The sequence below is a fragment of the Oncorhynchus gorbuscha genome, linkage group LG24 (genome assembly GCF_021184085.1).
Source record: "Oncorhynchus gorbuscha isolate QuinsamMale2020 ecotype Even-year linkage group LG24, OgorEven_v1.0, whole genome shotgun sequence".
Taxonomy (NCBI): Eukaryota; Metazoa; Chordata; class Actinopteri; order Salmoniformes; family Salmonidae; genus Oncorhynchus; species Oncorhynchus gorbuscha.
In genome coordinates this window covers 57,281,214-57,299,937 of record NC_060196.1, presented here as the reverse complement: position 1 = coordinate 57,299,937, position 18,724 = coordinate 57,281,214, and the positions used below count along the sequence as shown (strand labels likewise).

The following is an 18,724-nucleotide window of genomic DNA, read 5'->3' as shown; positions in this document are numbered from 1 at the left end:
GGAACTTTAAACGTTAACTTTTTTACATGGCACATATTACACTTTTACTTTCTTCTCCAACACTTAGTTTGTGCATTATTTAAACCAAATTGAACATGTTTCATTATTTATTTGGGGCTAAATTGATTTTACTGATGTATTATATTAAGTTAAAATAAAAGTGTTCATTCAGTATTGTTTGTAACTGTCATGATCACAAATAAATAAATAAATACAAATCGTCCGATTGGCATTTTTTGGTCCTCCAATTATCGGTATCGGCGTTGAAAAATCATAATCGGTCGACCTCTACTTGTGATATACAATAACACCTTGCAACTCAACTCTGGACCTCGAAGCCCCTTCGAATTAGGGACTGGTTTACAACCGGGACACCAGGTGGGTAAAATTAATTATCAGGTAGAACAGAAAACCAGCAGGCTCCGGACCTCATAAGGTAAGATTTGAATACCGGGGGGGGGGGGGGGGCATGACAAGCAGCTGATGGAAGATCCAACCGTGGCAGTGACCATACAGACCGCAGTCATGTTAGGCCAGTAGGTTTCTTCCCCCCTGTGTTACATGCTTGGATGTAGGGGACAGGAGGGGGGAATGTTTGGCAGATAGGGGAAAGGGGGATGGGGATTGGGGGGGTTGTACCCCTCTACCCCTCCTCTCACCGGTCCAGCACTCGGCTGTAGTCCTGTGGGCCGCAGCCCCCCCTCACTCTTAAGCTCGGCAAACACATGGGTGAAGAAGTGGGGATCGGCGTTGATGCGTAGCATCTTGGTGCTAGTGGCGTCGATGATGGCAAGGCATCGGTCCCAAAACGCCTCTTTGCCAGCCTCCACCAAGAAAGGCTTCAGTGGATAGGAGATCTCATTGCCCATGTAGGAGTAGGACAGGTAGAGGCAGGTGAGCAGCGTGGCCTGAAGCTCGTGCTCCGACGACACCAGGTCCCCATCCACCACATTTCGACACAGCATGTAGACAAACACGACGTTGGCTGGCGTCACGAAGGCCTGATCCTGCCAACCCTGGAGGAGTAGAGACCGGTCCACCGACCGCACCCACAGCACTGGGTCCGCAGGGGAGAGGTGTTTCAGCCGGTAGCAGCGGCCACACAGGAACTCACCTAGGCAGCGGAGGAGTTCACTAGTGGACGCCTGGATGATGACGCGCTTGGGGGACGAAGCGCCCATTCCTTTATGGGGCACTTTTATGACGGAGGGTAGCTGCTGGGGCTTAATGCCCATCTCATAGCCACAGTGCCCCTGGCCAAAGCCTATCCCCAGGCCTAGTCCCGCTGGCCTGTTGTAGCTAGAGAGGTTGGCACAGGATAGAGACTTCTTGACATTCTCCTGGTTGAGATGTAACACCGGGTCCTTCTGGTAAATGTTGTTGTTGTTGAGGGGGTCTCCGAGCAACCCAGAACCCCCAGAACATTTCTTAGAACCCCCTCGTTTCTTGGTGGTGGCAACCAGGCGTTTCCAGGTGAGCGCCGGGAGGAAGATTGACTGGCCCCGTTTCAGGCCACTGTTGTGGTCTTTCTGAGTGTTGAGCGATCGGCTGCTCAGGCTCGGGTAGTGGTTGAGTGAATCGGGGCGCGTGTCGCAGTAGCTATTCTTCCTGGATGCAGGGGACAGTGACAGTACTGCACCCATGGTGATTCCGTGACCTATTATACTGGCTTTGTGAGATCAGTTTTGGACAGAGGTGAGATGGAGGCCCAGTTCTCTCCTGTTGAACTCTTTAAGTTTAGTTGAATTTAGAGACAAACTTTTTCCAGTTGATGCTGACACTATTCAAATTCCCATGATGGCATTGCCATTATCTGCAAAACAAGAACAGCAAACATTTATGATGTTGTGAATAAAAAAAGCAAATAGCCTACTTAAACTTTGAAAACATTTGTATAGTTCTATCTGAAACATTTATATTTGCCAATGTCCTGTCAAGCAGAGCTGTGCACCTGCAGAGATGAATGAGGTAGTCATTCAAAAATCATGTTAAACACTATTATTGCACACAGAGCGAGTCCATGCATCTTATTATGTGACTTCTTAAGCACATTTTTACTCCTGAACGTATTTAGGCTTGTCATAACAACGGGTTGAATACGTATTGACTCAATACATTAATTTGTAAAAATGTCGAAAAACAATTCTACTTTGACATTATGGGGGTGTAGGTGACAAAAACAAGTGACAACAATGTTAAATTCAGGAAGCAAAATGTTGAAAAAGTAAAGGGGTTTGAATACTTTCTGAAGGCACTGTATCTCTGGTCCAGGGCGTTAGTGCGCGTTCTTCTACTATCCTCTACGAACCCCCTGGACGCCCGGGACCAGAGCTAGTCCAGACAATTCCCTAGTGTGAGGACCGTTCCTCATGCGCCAGTCTCCACTAAAGTCACCAGACTGACCCAAATAGAATATCCGCGCAGCTATAATTGTTGAATGAATTCAACACATTGTTGTAGCCTACTGCAGTGCGCTAAGGAAATAAATAGTCGATGTCCAAGCACAATGATATTCTAGGGCATGCTACAATGTGTAAGTGCGCACTTTAACAAGATTTTTGTTTTAAAGCCGATTAAAACACAAGCTCTCTGACAAGAAATACAACTACACAATAAATGAAAATCCATTTGCCATAATAACAATTTTAAATAAATATCAATGAGAATTAAATACAATTTCAAAATCCAAAAAGGTCCTATTTTTCCAAAAGGCAAACAAACAATGCAAACAGAATATATATACTCACCTAGCCTATGTATGGCTATATCATCGGATGTCCGATGGCAATATCAACCCGTGGTCCATTATCGCCTATCTACAGTCCGCGATTTACAGAACTGCACAACAAAGCGCAATAAATGGACTGCCTGTGGGGAGGTAAGATTGACAACAGTTCACATGAGTGCCGAAATGATTGATTCAGTTCAAGAAGCGCTTCTGAGCGCTTTATTATTCCCAGTGCAGCGGCGTAGACGCCGTCCGTCTCGGCCAGGTCGGGTGCAGGTGTCCAGCGCCGCGTAATAGCTGCTGCAGACTAAATCCAAAAGGCTGCTCCGTTATAGAGTAGAAATTCTTCTGTCAGTCGAGTCTCCATCTCAAAGGGATGACAACGCAAACTTTCACTTGGATATCTGACCACACTGTCCTTTCAATGGATTCCATCCTTGTGTGCAGAAAAGCCTATCCAGAACTTTACGTAAAATACAAAGTCCTTCGAAATCAGACACAATACCGGGGGAAAGATCATGTGTCACTCCCTCATATCGGTAACGGTACGTTTCGACTAGAAGTGGTGCCTCCGCTTGACAACTCTTCTCTTCGCTCCATATTGTCCGCTCTGTGGGCGTGGGTGTAGGCGTGAACCTATTCAGCTAAGTAAATACATTTAGACGTTTAAAAAAAAGATATTAGCTAGCCGGCTAGCTACACCAGGCCACTGTGTTTCGGATAAATAGCTAGCCAACTTGACATACTATAGCTAAGTGAAATATCATTAGCTGGTTGACTTCATATTAGCTTGTTATCTTGATGTAGGCCTATTCATCACTGTAAATTAAAAACTCATGCACCAAATGCATTTGTAGATAACAGCAAATGAAGAGGGTGAAAGGGTGTTATGCAGCTGTCGGGAAAAGGAAGTAGGTTTATTAGTTAGACAGGGCAGGTTGTGGGAGGACATTATGAACATATTCTCCCGTTTTAGTCCCTAGAGGGGAAACCTATGAAGACAGACAGAGAGATAATAGTCAGGGCTGTCTAGCTGTAATATGATGATGCCTGTTTCTTTGTGATGTCTGTCCTCAGATAAGGGTAGCTGTGAAAGCCTGTCTGCAGATGAAGAGATCCCAGTGAATGTCCCAAGAGACTGGCTGGCACATTATTGGATGTACTTATGTTAGCAATTGTTGTTACCCAACATACAATGGAGGTATGTTGGGTGTGCAGGCTTTTCTTCCCACCCTGCACTAAGCACATTTGATTCAACGTATCAATCCTAATGAGTTGATAGTAATGTGTATTATTGCTGGGCTGGAATAGAAGTGTACTCAACCAGTAGATCAGGGAGTGGAGCAAATTTGACCACTTCTGGTATGGACTTTTTTTTTGATCACCCATTGTTTCACCTACTTATTAAGATGTCTGACATTTACAAACAAGTTAGATTTATTTGTACATTTTAAATTATATTTAGATTAATTCTATGTCCTAAACTCACACATCATTTGCATATTGATGAAATAGCTATATGTTCTCCTAATTAAAAGGATACCAATAGATAATGTATATGAGGCTAATCATAAGTCAGATTTTCTACATTATTTTTCTGACGTGAAATTGTTCACTGCAAATCTGAACCTTGTACTCTAGCTACAGTCCAGTACATGGCAATAAGGAATATTATTTGGCTTGTGAAGTGGTGTAATTCTACCTTGTTTATTTGCCAAGAATGCTTTTAGAATACTGAGACAAAATCAGAAGGTCAACAGCATTTACTACTATAGCTCATAGTAACGCATTGAATAACACATTCCAAAATGTCTGAAAAGACAGTCAAAAAATAAATGGTAAGGAACAAGGTTTTGAAGTGTCTGTCCTATATCTAGGAGATATAAGAAAGTGCAATAATTATATATATAATATATATATACTGTATATATATTATACATATATATATTTAGTACCAGTCAAAGTTTGGACACACCTACTAATTCAAGGGTTTTCCTTTATTTTGTACAATTTTCTACATTGTAGAATAACTGACGACATCAAACTATGAAATAACACATATGGAGTCATGTAGTAACCAAAAAGTGTTAAACAACTCCAAATATGTTTAGTATTTGAGATTCTTCAAAGTAGCCACCACCCTTTGCCTTGATGACAGCTTTGCACACGCTTGGAATTCTCTCAACCAGCTTCAAATGGAATGCTTTTCAAATGGTCTTGAAGGAGTTCCCACATATGTGACCGACCGTCTTGATTCAGTCTTATGTAGCAAAATTTAAAACAACAACACAACTGATTGGCTCAAACGCATTACTAAGGAAAGAAATTCCACAAAAATAACAAGCCACACATGTTAATTGAAATGCATTCCAGGTGACTACCTCATGAAGCTGATTGAGAGAATGCCAAGAGTGTGTAAAGCTGTCATCAAGGCAAAGGGTGGCTACTTTGAAGAATCTCAAATATCAAATATATTTGTTTATTAACACATTTTTGGTTACTACATGATTGCATATGTGTTATTTAAATTACTTCTAAATACGAGGTTCTCCGGTATTCACTAAGGTTCTTATCTCTCATTTCATGATGGGCATGGACACATGTAGCCTACATCATGGAGGGTTTTACGCACATCCAAAGCATGGCTACAATAATGTAGGCCTGCCTACAATACATAGATTAAAAGGGAATGTCAGCTCACTGTTTTGCTCCTCTTCAACTTGATCTTTTAACAAAGCTTCAGTGATTTAAGATTTTTTTCTAAGCGGTCTCACGAGCCAAACCCTTTATCGACAGTCTTGAGTAGCCCAGGGGAGAGTGAGGTAAGATGTCACACGGATAAGTTGTCAAACTGTTCATACCTCCAACACTAGAGGCGCTATCTCAAAAATCAAAAAGCTACTTTGTGCGACTACATGTTCTATGGTCAACTTCCTGTTCACATGTGGTCAAGGTCACTAATCTGAGGTGAGCACAAGGTTCTTATCTTTCCCCTTCAAAAGCAAAAAATTGCTTTAAAATGATACAATTTTGCACTGAGTAGAGGAGACATTTAATGTGTCTTTTTGATACTTTAGCTGCAGTCCTATCTTGAGCTAACCGTTTAGCCAACATTAGCACACATGTCAGTTTGGGGCAAGGTGTCTCAATGACTTTGGGGCAAGTCTTCACCTGGTGACAACTTGCCCCAGTATACATAGACACAGAACAAAAAACATAGTGATATTGTGTAATAAGCTCTGACAATAGTATTACATGTTACTTTAAATGGATTATTATATATGTATAGTTTAGAGCAGCAGACATATCCCTGGACTACACAAGACAGGCTCTGCCGTGTGTGTGTATGTGTGTGTGTGTCTACAACACACTACATGCCTACTGTATGAGACAGTATATCCACAGACACACACACACACACTACTTCATACATCGTCATGAATTTAGTGTGGTGTTATGAATTGTATTGTGGCAAGAAGGATAGTAGACATGGAGGTGGGTGTAATAAGCCTGTAATTAATGTGTCATTGTAATGAGGAAATCTTTTTTTTTAAGGAAGGAAGGAAATAAAGAGGGGAAGTAAAGAAAGATGGTTAGAAATGATAAAAAGAAAGCAAACATTTTATAATTTTAAACATTCATACCTAACAAATTTTTCTATCCTCTAGCATAGCTCTAGCATAGCTCTAGCATAGCTCTAGCATACCTCTAGCATGGCTCTAGCATGGCTCTAGCATACCTCTAGCATACCTCTAGCATACCTCTAGCATGGCTCTAGCATACCTCTAGCATGGCTCTAGCATACCTCTAGCATAGCTCTAGCATACCTCTAGCATGGCTCTAGCATAGCTCTAGCATACCTCTAGCATGGCTCTAGCATACCTCTAGCATAGCTCTAGCATAGCTCTAGCATGGCTCTAGCATAGCTTTAGCATACCTCTAGCATACCTCTAGCATACCTCTAGCATGGCTCTAGCATACCTCTAGCATAGCTCTAGCATACCTCTAGCATGGCTCTAGCATGGCTCTAGCATACGTAGAATGTATGCACACATGACTGTAAGTCGCTTTGGATAAAAGCGTCTGCTAAATGGCATATATTATTATTATATTATATTTCTAGCATAGCTCTAGCATACCTCCAGCATAACTAGGCCAATAATACCTTTGTGACCTGAATAATCAAGTCTCTTTCAAGCCAAGAGAATGGAATGATATAGGCTGCAAATAGGGCCACAGAGCATACTGAGTGAACACCTCAAACATATCCTCTCGTCTCACCCTTATCTTAGGTTACGTTTCTAATGGGAATCTATTCCCTATGTAGTGCACTACTTTTACAAGGGCCAATAGTAGTCAAAGTAGTGGACAATGGAAAGAAGTAGTGTACCATTTGGGATGAATCTCTAACCTATAACACATTGCAGTATATGCTCCCAAGATGCCCCCTGTTACTTCAGCCTGTTATGGTAGATGACTGAGTGCTGGTGCTTAGTGACACAGTGTTGGCTGGTCTTGTATGGGATATATCCTGTGAAATAGGAACCCGAATTGCCACACAATATAACTAGAGCTTTATGCAGCTCTCTATTTTCACACATCTTTGGGCGGCAGCGTAGCCTAGTGGTTAGAGCGTTGGACTAGTAACCGGAAGGTTGCGAGTTCAAACCCCCGAGCTGACAAGGTACAAATCTGTCGTTCTGCCCCTGAAAAGGCAGTTCCCAGGCCGTCATTGAAAATAAGAATATGTTCTTAACTGACTTGCCTGGTTAAATAAAGGTAAAAATATAAAAAATATTTTTAAAAATGCTAAAAGGGACTTTACAGAGAAGCCAGTGGAGAGGGAAATGGAGAAACAGGAGATACAAGAAGAGAAGCCACTGGAGAGGGAGATGGAGAAACAGGAGATACAAGAAGAGAAGCCACTGGAGAGGGAGATGGAGAAACAGGAGATACAAGAAGAGAAGCCACTGGAGAGGGAGATGGAGAAACAGGAGATACAAGAAGAGAAGCCACTGGAGAGGGAGATGGAGAAACAGGAGATACAAGAAGAGAAGCCACTGGAGATGGAGAAACAGGAGATACAAGAAGAGAAGCCACTGGAGAGGGAGATGGAGAAACAGGAGATACAAGAAGAGAAGCCACTGGAGAGGGAGATGGAGAAACAGGAGATACAAGAAGAGAAGCCACTGGAGAGGGAGATGGAGAAACAAGAAGAGAAGCCACTGGAGAGGGAGATGGAGAAACAAGAAGAGAAGCCACTGGAGAGGGAGATGGAGAAACAAGAAGAGAAGCCACTGGAGAGGGAGATGGAGATACAAGAAGAAAAGCCACTGGAGAGGGAGATGGAGAAACAGTAGATACCGTATCTGTTGGTAGAGCAATGCGGGATAACATTCTGTAGAAGGAACGAGGCTTGGTATGCAACAACCATCTCGATAAGGTGCAGCCCTTATCATATAGGTTGTATATAACACAGCCCCCAGACTCTGGAATAAGAGTATTACAGTCACCTTTACACCAGAAGACAAGGCAGAAATAGGTTGTATATAACAGTTCGCAAGCTCTGGAATAAGACCCCAGAGAGCACATTTGGTTTCTTGGAAGTTGTGGGAACATGTGTTTTTTGTTTCCCATTAGTTCTGGGAACGAAGCCATAATTTTCCTGACCGATTAGACACAAGTGAAAATGTTATCCTGTTCTGGGAACAATACTTTTTAGGTTGCAGGGAGGTTCTGAGAACATTTTACTATGGTTCCCTGAATGTTTTCCTGGTAGGTTTCATTAAAGAGGCAACCTGCAGTTGCTACATCCATTTTTGGAATTAACTATACCCATTGATTCTTCAAGAATGTAACTTATAAATGCCTCATGAACTTAGTTCAACTGTCTTACCCCATCAGAACCCAAAATATAATATTGTTTTACACCAATGTTTGTGAACAAAGTAAATGTAAACAAACACTATTACAAACAAACACTGTTTCTCTGTTCCTGTGTAGCTCAGTTGGTAGAGCATGGCGCTTGTAACGCCAGGGTAGTGGGTTCGATCCCCGGGACCACCCATACGTAGAATGTATGCACGCATGACTGTAAGTCGCTTTGGATAAAAGCGTCTGCTAAATGGCATTTTTTTTTTTTTTTTTTTTGGGCTTCAAAACATGGTTAAAACTATCATTTTTATATCATGGATGGTCAGTCTTTGCATCCATAGCTCTGTCTATGAATTTCCAGGTCTCTGGTCTAAGGTAGTGCACTATACAGGGAATAGGGTGCCATTTGGGACACAACCGGGGATATCTCCTCATTCACTTCCCCCTTCCCCCTCCTTCCTCCACCCCTCCATACTCCACCCTGGAGAATAGGCTGCAGAGCTACCTCCAGCACAGCTGAAACAGGCTGACTCCTAGCAGCTACTGTATGAAAGAGGCTCTTGTTGGATCCAGCTCGGCTGCCACCAGTGGAGGCTGGTGGGAAGAGTAACAGGAGGATGGGCTCATTGTAATGGCTGGAATGGAATAGATGGAGTGGTATCACACATATGTGAACCACAATGATCCCATTCTCCTATAGCTACTCCCACCAGCCTCCTTTGGCTGCCACCACCATCTACCCTGACAGGGGGGAGAAGAAAGACCATGACTTGTCCTGAGATCTCTGATGCCTGTCCTTGTAGCATGCCCCTGTCCTTGTAGCATGGCTCTAACCTAACCTTGTAGCATGACCCTGTCCTTGTAGCATGGCTCTAACCTAACCTTGTAGCATTCCCCTGTCCTTGTAGCATGGCTCTAACCTAACCTTGTAGCATGCCCCTGTCCTTGTAGCATGGCTCTAACCTAACCTTGTAGCATGACCCTGTCCTTGTAGCATGCCCCTGTCCTTGTAGCATGACCCTGTCCTTGTAGCATGCCCCTGTCCTTGTAGCATGGCTCTATCCTAACCTTGCAGCATGCCCCAACCTAACCTTGCAAAAGGGAAGAGAGTCTGCCATGCTCTCATTCCCTATACCTGGAGTTAATGTACTGGCACTAGGCACAGTTATTGTCATGTGATGGAACATGTTATGTTGGTCCTTTTCTATTTACCAATTTCTATGTTCTATGTTTCTGTTTTTCTGTAAACCAATTTTTGTGTTCATGCAAGTGACTGATAGAGTGAATCCTCACTATGAGTGTCTGCAATTTGGCAGTACGCCCACAACCTTGTTTAGAGAAAGGGATGTCTCAGTTTCAAGGTCTCAGCTAAGAGAGAAGAAGCCTCATGAGTTATTTGTCTGTCACATGCATGACCCAGTCATGTTCAGTTACATGACTGAAGCAAACATTAATGATGAATTAATTATGAATAAGCTAAATCATGCAAATATGACTTGTCAGTATATAAGCGGACTAACGGGACTGCCTCGTTAGAGCTCCTGACAGACATTCACTATGGTGCATCAAGTCAAATCAAAATGACATGTATTTATAAAGCCCTTCTTACATCAGCTGATATCTCAAAGTGCTGTACAGAAACCCAGCCTAAAATCCCAAACAGCAAGCAATGCAGGTGTAGAAGCACGGTGGCTATGAAAAACTCCCTAGAAAGGCCAGAACCTAGGAAGAAACCTAGAGAGGAACCAGGCTATGAGGGGTGGCCAGTCCTCTTCTGGCTGTGCCAGGTGGAGATTATAACAAAACATGTTCAAATGTTCATAGATGACCAGCAGGGTCAAATAATAATAATCACAGTGGTTGTCGAGGGTGCAACAGGTCAGCACCTCAGGAGTAAATGTCAGTTCATTCAGAAATATCTCTACCGCTCCTGCTGTCTCTAGAGAGTTGAAAACAGCAGGTCTGGGACAGGTAGCACGTCCGGTGAACAGGTCAGGGTTCCATAGCCGCAGGCAGAACAGTTGAAACTGGAGCAGCAGCACGACCAGGTGGACTGGGGAGTCCTCATGGTCCTGAGTCATGGTCCTAGGGCTCAGGTCCTCCGAGAGAGAGAAAAAAAGAAAGAGAGAATTAGAGAGAGCATACTTAAATTCACACAGAACAGTGGATAAGACAGGATAAGTACTCCAGATATAACAGACTGACCCTAGCCCCCCGACACATAAACTACTGCAGCATAAATACTGGAGGCTGAGACAGGAGGGGTCAGGAGACACTGTGGCCCTGTCCGACAAGTTTGTTGGAACCTCCAGAATACTGACAATAAACAATTATTGATTTAAGATTGACTTTGAGTGTCCCTGTGTATGAATTTACACAACATTCCGCAGCATTCAGACATTTTGTCTTTTGCAAATTGCTTTATATTCAAGTTGTCTTGGGTTTCCTTATGTCAGAGTGGAACTTTCTGTTGCCTTTCTCTGAGAGTCTGATGTAAGAGAGAAAAGGTTGGCACAGTACAAGACAGGGAAGATGTTTAATCCTCCTGAGCAACTCTACTCAGTGTTTTTGTTGTTGTTTGCGCTATGCTAGCTACCTTTTACATAACAGGACAGTGTCCCTGGCGGCATGTTGTCTCGTTAAGTGCTTTCATGTTCCAGCCATGCTGTGGCTCTGCCTCGTCTAGTTGTCACGGCACTGCAGGGTACATCCCAATTACAGTTGACATTGGAAGTTTACATACACCTCAGCCAAATACATTTAAATTCAGTTTTTCCACACTTCCTGACATTAAATCCTGGTAAAAATCGCCTGTCTTATGTCAGTTAGGATCACCACTTTATTTTAAGAATGTGAAATGTCAGAATAATAGTAGAGAGAATTATTTATTTCAGCTTTTTTTCCTTTCATTACATTCCCAGTGGATCAGAAGTTTAAATACACTCAATTAGTATTTGGTAGCTTTGCCTTTAAATTGTTTAACTTGGGTCAAATGTTTTGGGTAGCCTTCCACAAGCTTCCCACAATATGTTGGGTGAATTTTGGCACATTCCTCCTGACAGAGCTGATGTAACCGATTCGGGTTTGTTGTCCTCCTTGCTCGCACACACTTTTTCAGTTGTGCCCACAAATTTTCTATGGGATTGAGGGCAGGGCTTTGTGATGGCCACTCCAATACCTTGACGTTGTTGTCCTTAAGCCCTTTTGCCACAACTTTGGAAGTATGCTTGGGGTCATTGTCCATTTGGAAGACCCATTTCCGACCAAGCTTTAACTTACTGACCAAAGTCTTGAGATGTTGCTTCAATATATCCACATAATTCTCCTACCTCATGATGCCATCTATTTTGTGAAGTGCACCAGTCCCTCCTGCAGCAAAGCACCACCACAATATGATGCTGCCATTCCTGTGCTTCACGGTTGGGATGGTGTTCTTTAGCTTGCAAGCCTCCCCCTTTTTCCTCCAAACATAATGATGGTCATTATGGCCAAACAGTCCTATTTTTGTTTCATCAGACCAGAGGACATTTCTCCAAAAAGTACAATCTTTGTCTCTATGTGCAGTTGCAAACTGTAGTCTGTTTTATGATGGCGGTTTTGGAGCAGTGGCTTCTTCCTTGCAGAGCGACCTGTCAGGTTATGTCGATATGTGACTCGTTTTACTGTAGATATAGATACTTCTGTACCTGTTTCCTCCAGCATCTTCACAAGGTCCTTTGCTGTTGTTCTGGGATTGATTTGCACTTTAAGCACCAAAGTACATTCATCTCTAGGAGACAGAACGTGTCTCCTTCCTGAGGGGTATGATGGCTGCTTGGTCCCATGGTGTTTATACTTGCGTACTATTGTTTGTACAGATGAACGTGGTACCTTCAGGCGTTTGGAAATTGCTCCCGAGGATGAAGGTCTATCATTTTTTCCTGAGATCGTGGCTGATTTCTTTTGATTTTCCCATGATGTCAAGTAAAGAGGCACTGAGTTTGAAGGTAGGCCTTGAAATACATCCACAGGTATACCTCCAATTGACTCAAATGATGTCAATTAGCCTATCAGAAGCTACTAAAGCCATGACATCATTTTCTGGAATTTTCCAAGCTGTTTAAAGGCACAGTCAACTTAGTGTATGTAAACTTCTGACCCACTGGAATTGTGATACAGTGAATTATAAGTTAAATAATCTGTAAACAATTGTTGGAAAAATGATTTGTGTCACGCACAAAGTAGATGTCCTAACCGACTTGCCAAAACTATAGTTTGTTAACAAGACTTTGTGGAGTGGTTGAAAAACTAGTTGTAATGACTCCATCCTAAGTGTATGTAAACTTCCAACTCCACATTGATCTTGTACTCCCTGTATATAGCTCCACATTGATCTGGTACTGGTACTTCCTGTATATAGCTCCACATTGATCTGGTACTCCCTGTGTATAGCTCCACATTGATCTGGTACTGGTACTTCCTGTATATAGCTCCACATTGATCTTGTACTCCCTGTATATAGCTCCACATTGATCTGGTACTGGTACTTCCTGTATATAGCTCCACATTGATCTTGTACTCCCTGTATATAGCTCCACATTGATCTTGTACTCCCTGTATATAGCTCCACATTGATCTGGTATTGGTACTTCCTGTATATAGCTCCACATTGATCTGGTACTGGTACTTCCTGTATATAGCTCCACATTGATCTGGTACTCGCTGTATATAGCTCCACATTGATCTGGTACTGGTACTCCCTGTATATAGCTCCACATTGATCTGGTACTCCCTGTATATAGCTCCACATTGATCTGGTACTCGCTGTATATAGCTCCACATTGATCTGGTACTCCCTGTATATAGCTCCACAGTGATCTGGTACTCCCTGTATATAGCTCCACATTGATCTGGTACTCGCTGTATATAGCTCCACATTGATCTGGTACTCGCTGTATATAGCTCCACATTGATCTGGTACTCGCTGTATATAGCTCCACATTGATCTGGTACTAGTACTCCCTGTATATAGCCCCACATTGATCTGGTACTCGCTGTATATAGCTCCACATTGATCTGGTACTAGTACTCCCTGTATGTAGCTCCACATTGATCTGGTACTCGCTGTATATAGCTCCACATTGATCTGGTACTCCCTGTATATAGCTCCACATTGATCTGGTACTCCCTGTATATAGCTCCACATTGATCTGGTACTCCCTGTATATAGCTCCACATTGATCTGGTACTGGTACTTCCTGTATATAGCTCCACATTGATCTGGTATTGGTACTTCCTGTATATAGCTCCACATTGATCTGGTACTTGTACTTCCTGTAATAGCTCCACATTGATCTGGTACTTGTACTTCCTGTATATAGCTCCACATTGATCTGGTACTTGTACTTCCTGTATATAGCTCCACATTGATCTGGTACTTGTACTTCCTGCATATAGCTCCACATTGATCAGGTACTCCCTGTGTATAGCTCCACATTTATCTGGTACTGGTACTTCCTGTATATAGCTCCACATTGATCAGGTACTCCTGTGTATAGCTCCACATTGATCTGGGACTTGTACTTCCTGTAATAGCTCCACATTGATCTGGTACTTGTACTTCCTGTATATAGCTCCACATTGATCTGCTACTGGTACTTCCTGTATATAGCTCCACATTGATCTGGTATTGGTACTTCCTGTATATAGCTCCACATTGATCTGGTACTGGTACTCCCTGTATATAGCTCCACATTGATCTGGTACTGGTACTTCCTGTATATAGCTCCACATTGATCTGGTACTTGTACTTCCTGTATATAGTTCCATATTGATCTGGTACTTGTACTTCCTGTATATAGCTCCACATTGATCTGGTACTGGTACTTCCTGTATATAGCTCCACATTGATCTGGTACTGGTACTTCCTGTATATAGCTCCACATTGATCTGCTACTGGTACTTCCTGTATATAGCTCCACATTGATCTGCTACTGGTACTTCCTGTATATTGCTCTGTTTTTGTGCATGTTATTTTATTCTTCTTGTGTTTGGTTAAGGGTTTGTAAACAAACATTTCACTGTAAGGTCTACACCAGTTTTATTTGGCGCATGTGAAATAACATTTAGTATGTTATTTGATGCGCAGAGGGTGAACAGTGCTTTCTACCTCCAACAGAATATAGTTATACTGCCATCTAGTGGCCAATGTCAGGGCATGTTACCAGAGAACACTAAACCGTGTAGGATTATTTCATGATTAATTTATGATTGATTTATGATTTAATTTATTAAAGCAGAGTTTGATTAATTGAGCAATAAGGCCAGAAGGGAGTGTGGTACTGTATATAGCTAGTAGGTTTATAGTACTGCTAAGGGCTGTTCACTCTCTATGGTACAGGGGAGATTCTGCTGTACACTACCGGTCCAAAGTTTTAGAACACCTACTCATTCAAGGGTTTTTCTACATTGTAGAATAATAGTGAAGACATCAAAACTATGAAATAACACATATGGAATCATGTAGTAACCAAAAAAGTGTTAAACAAATCAAAATACATTTTATATTTGAGAATCTTCAAATAGCCACCCTTTGCCTTTATGACAGCTTTGCACACTCTTGGCATTCTCTCAACCAGCTTCCAGAGGCAGCCACCTGGAATTCATTTAAATTATCAGTTGTGCCTTCTTAAAAGACAATTTGTGGAATTTCTTATCTTCTTATTGCCTTTGAGCCAATCAATTGTATTGTGACAAGGTAGGGGTGGTATACAGAACTACTGTATATCAACAACAATGCAGTTATATATCATATAGAGAAACAAGTTTTTTACCTGTGGTATATCGAGTGATGGAAAAAGTACTACATTTTCATGCTTGAATTAAACTATAGCTAACTTAATAGAATATGACTCATGTTAAAGTGAATGCCACCCAATAAAATACTACTTGAGTAAAAGTCCAACAGTATCTGGTTTTAAATGGACTTAAGTACAGTGGTGGGAAAAGTAGTAAACTGTCATACTTGAGTAAAAAGTACAAAGTAAAAGTGAATACTAGACATCAAATTCCAAATCAGATTACACAATTTTCTTTCTTTTTTAAATTTACGGACAGCCAGGGGCACACTCCACAGCCAGGGGCACACTCCACAGCCAGGGGCACACTCCACTCCAACACATAATTTACAAACGCAGTATTTGTGTTTAGTAAGTCCGCTAGATCAGAGGCAGTAGGGATGATAATGCATTATATTGATAGATGCGTGTATTGGACCATATTGCTGTCCTGCCTGAGCATTCTAAACGCAACGAGTATTTTTGGGTGTCAGGGAAAATGTATTGAGTATAAAGTACATTATTTTCTTTAGGTTGGTAGTGGAGTAAAATAAAAAGTTGTCAAAAATATAAATAGTAAAGTACAGATACCCCCAAAAATGACTTAAGTAGTACTTCAAAAATAATTTTACTTAGTTATTTTACACCACTGGGTATATCGTCTCGGTTGGAATGTGTACCCGGTTTACAATTATTGGGAGCAAACAGGAAGTAGTTGAGTTGATGCATGGCTGTAGACATGGTCAGTTCATCATAAATAATAATGAATTATTGGTCTCCATTCAGTGTTTGTCTACACATAGAGTCATCCATCCACCATCTAAAGAACCCTCTAACTTCCACTTCACCAAGGACTGTCAGTATCAGGGTGGGTCATCACTACTTTAATAAGTTCTTTATTCATGCCTGTCATTATTTCAAAACACAATGTTGTATTCAACTACATGTCCAATTAAATATATGTGCTCTTCCATGACATAGACTGACAAGGTGAATTCAGGTGAAAGCTACGATCCCTTATTGATGTCACCTGTTAAATCCACTTCAATCAGTGTAGATGAATGGGAGAAGACAGGTTAAAGAAGGATTTTTAAGCCTTGAGACAACTGAGACATGGATTGTGTATGACAAAATATTTAAGTACCTTTGAATGGGGTATGGTAGTACTGTAGGTGCCAGGTGCACCGGTTTGTGTCAAGAACTGCAACGATACTGTGTTTTTCACGCTTAACAGTTTCCCTGTGTGTGCCAAGAATGGTCCACCACTCAAAAGGACATCCAGCCAACTTGACACGACTGTGGGAAGTATTGGAGTCAACATGGGCCAGCATCCCTGAGGAACACTTTTGATACCTTATAGAGTCCATACCCTAACGAATTGAGACTGTTCTGATGGCAAAATCTGCAATTCAATATTAGGAAGGTGATACTAATGTTTTGTACACTAAGATTATATGTAGAGGATTATTTATGTTGGACATTTTTACTCAGAGCAAGTGATGCAGTAAATCATTGGGAAGTTTAGGGGAGACCAGGAAACAAAGTACAAAGTAATCACCACTCCTCCCACAAAAACAAAACACGGGCCACAAAATTAATAAATAAATAAATAACCCTAATTAGAAATAACTTAGAAAGCTGCTATTCAATGTGCCAATGCTTGTTTAGTGTATCTACATGTATATGTCCCCTGGCTGAGGAGAGGAGCCTGTGTCCCCTGGTCGAGGAGTGGAGCCTGTGTCCCCTGGTCGAGGAGTGGGGCCTGTGTCCCCTGGTTGAGGAGTGGAGCCTGTGTCCCCTGGTTGAGGAGAGGAGCCTGTGTCCCCTGGTTGAGGAGAGGAGCCTGTGTCCCCTGGTTGAGGAGTGAAGCCTGTGTCCCCTGGTCGAGGAGTGGAGCCTGGGTCCCCTGGCCTGTCCCCTGGTTGAGAGGAGCCTGGGTCCCCTGGCTGAGGAGTGGAGCCTGTGTTCCCTGGTTGAGGAGAGGAGCCTGTGTCCCCTGGTTGAGGAGTGGAGCCTGTGTCTCCTGAACCGAAGAGAGAGTAAAGTTTACATTAGGGTTGGGGTCAGTCAATTCCATTTAAATTCCAGTCAATTCAGAAAGTAAACCAAATTCCAATTCCTCATTTTTCTCATTGAAAATAATTGAGAGGAAATGAATTGACTGGAATTTAAATGAAATTGACCCGAAGCTTGGTTTACATTGCCCTCGTTAGAATGTGTGCAGCTGACCGTATGTAGAAATACGGCAAAGAACGTTGAAGCTATTTGTCAGAGCTCCTTTTACAACATATTTGTTCAAATTTGAGTTGTGTAATAATATGAATACAATCTCATCCTTAGAATTTAAGACAGTCTCTATTTTATGTTTCAGAACCGTCTCTATTTCATGTTTCAGTACAGTCTCTATTTTCTGATTCAGTACAGTATCTATTTTCTGATTGAGAACAGTCTCTATTTTATGATTCAGAACCGTCTCTATTTCATGTTTCAGAACCGTCTCTATTTTATGTTTCAGTACACTCTCTATTTTCTCATTCAGTACAGTCTCTATTTTCTGATTGAGAACAGTCTCTATTTTATGATTCAGAACCGTCTCTATTTTATGTTTCAGAACCGTCTCTATTTCATGTTTCAGAACCGTCTCTATTTTATGTTTCAGTACAGTCTCTATTTTATGATTCAGTACAGTCTCTATTTTATGATTCAGTACAGTCTCTATTTTATGATTCAGTACCGTTTCTATTTCATGTTTCAGAACCGTCTCTATTTCATGTTTCAGTACAGTCTCTATTTTATGATTCAGTACCGTCTCTATTTTATGTTTCAGTACAGTCTCTATTTTATGTTTCAGTACAGTCTCTATTTTATGATTAGTTTCAGAACCGTCTCTATTTTATGTTTCAGTAGTCTCTCTTTTATGATTAGGTACCGTCTCTCCTTTATTTTTAAGCAATGAGGACCTTTCTAAATGAGTGTGCGGACACATACGAATGGAAATGGGAGTTGATGATCTAGCAAAACAAGTGTACAGTAATCCCTGTTTCTGAGTCACATTTACAGTACCTTGCATTACCTCTAGAGGACTCCTATTACCCATGTTTGAATGGGATTGTCTGTGCTGACTCCTATTACCCATGGTTGAATGGGATTGTCTGTGCTGACTCCTATTACCCATGGTTGAATGGGATTGTCTGTGCAGACTCCTATTACCCATGGTTGAATGGGATTGTCTGTGCTGACTCCTATTACCCATGGTTGAATGGGATTGTCTGTGCTGACTCCTATTACCCATGGTTGAATGGGATTG

At 41.8% G+C, this 18,724-nt stretch overlaps 1 pseudogene; it reads right to left on the bottom strand.

Moving 5' to 3' along the window:
* Positions 1-655: 655 nt before the first annotated feature.
* On the bottom strand, positions 656-3,331 carry LOC124012720 (annotated as a pseudogene).
* Between the last annotated feature and the right edge of the window lie 15,393 nt (positions 3,332-18,724).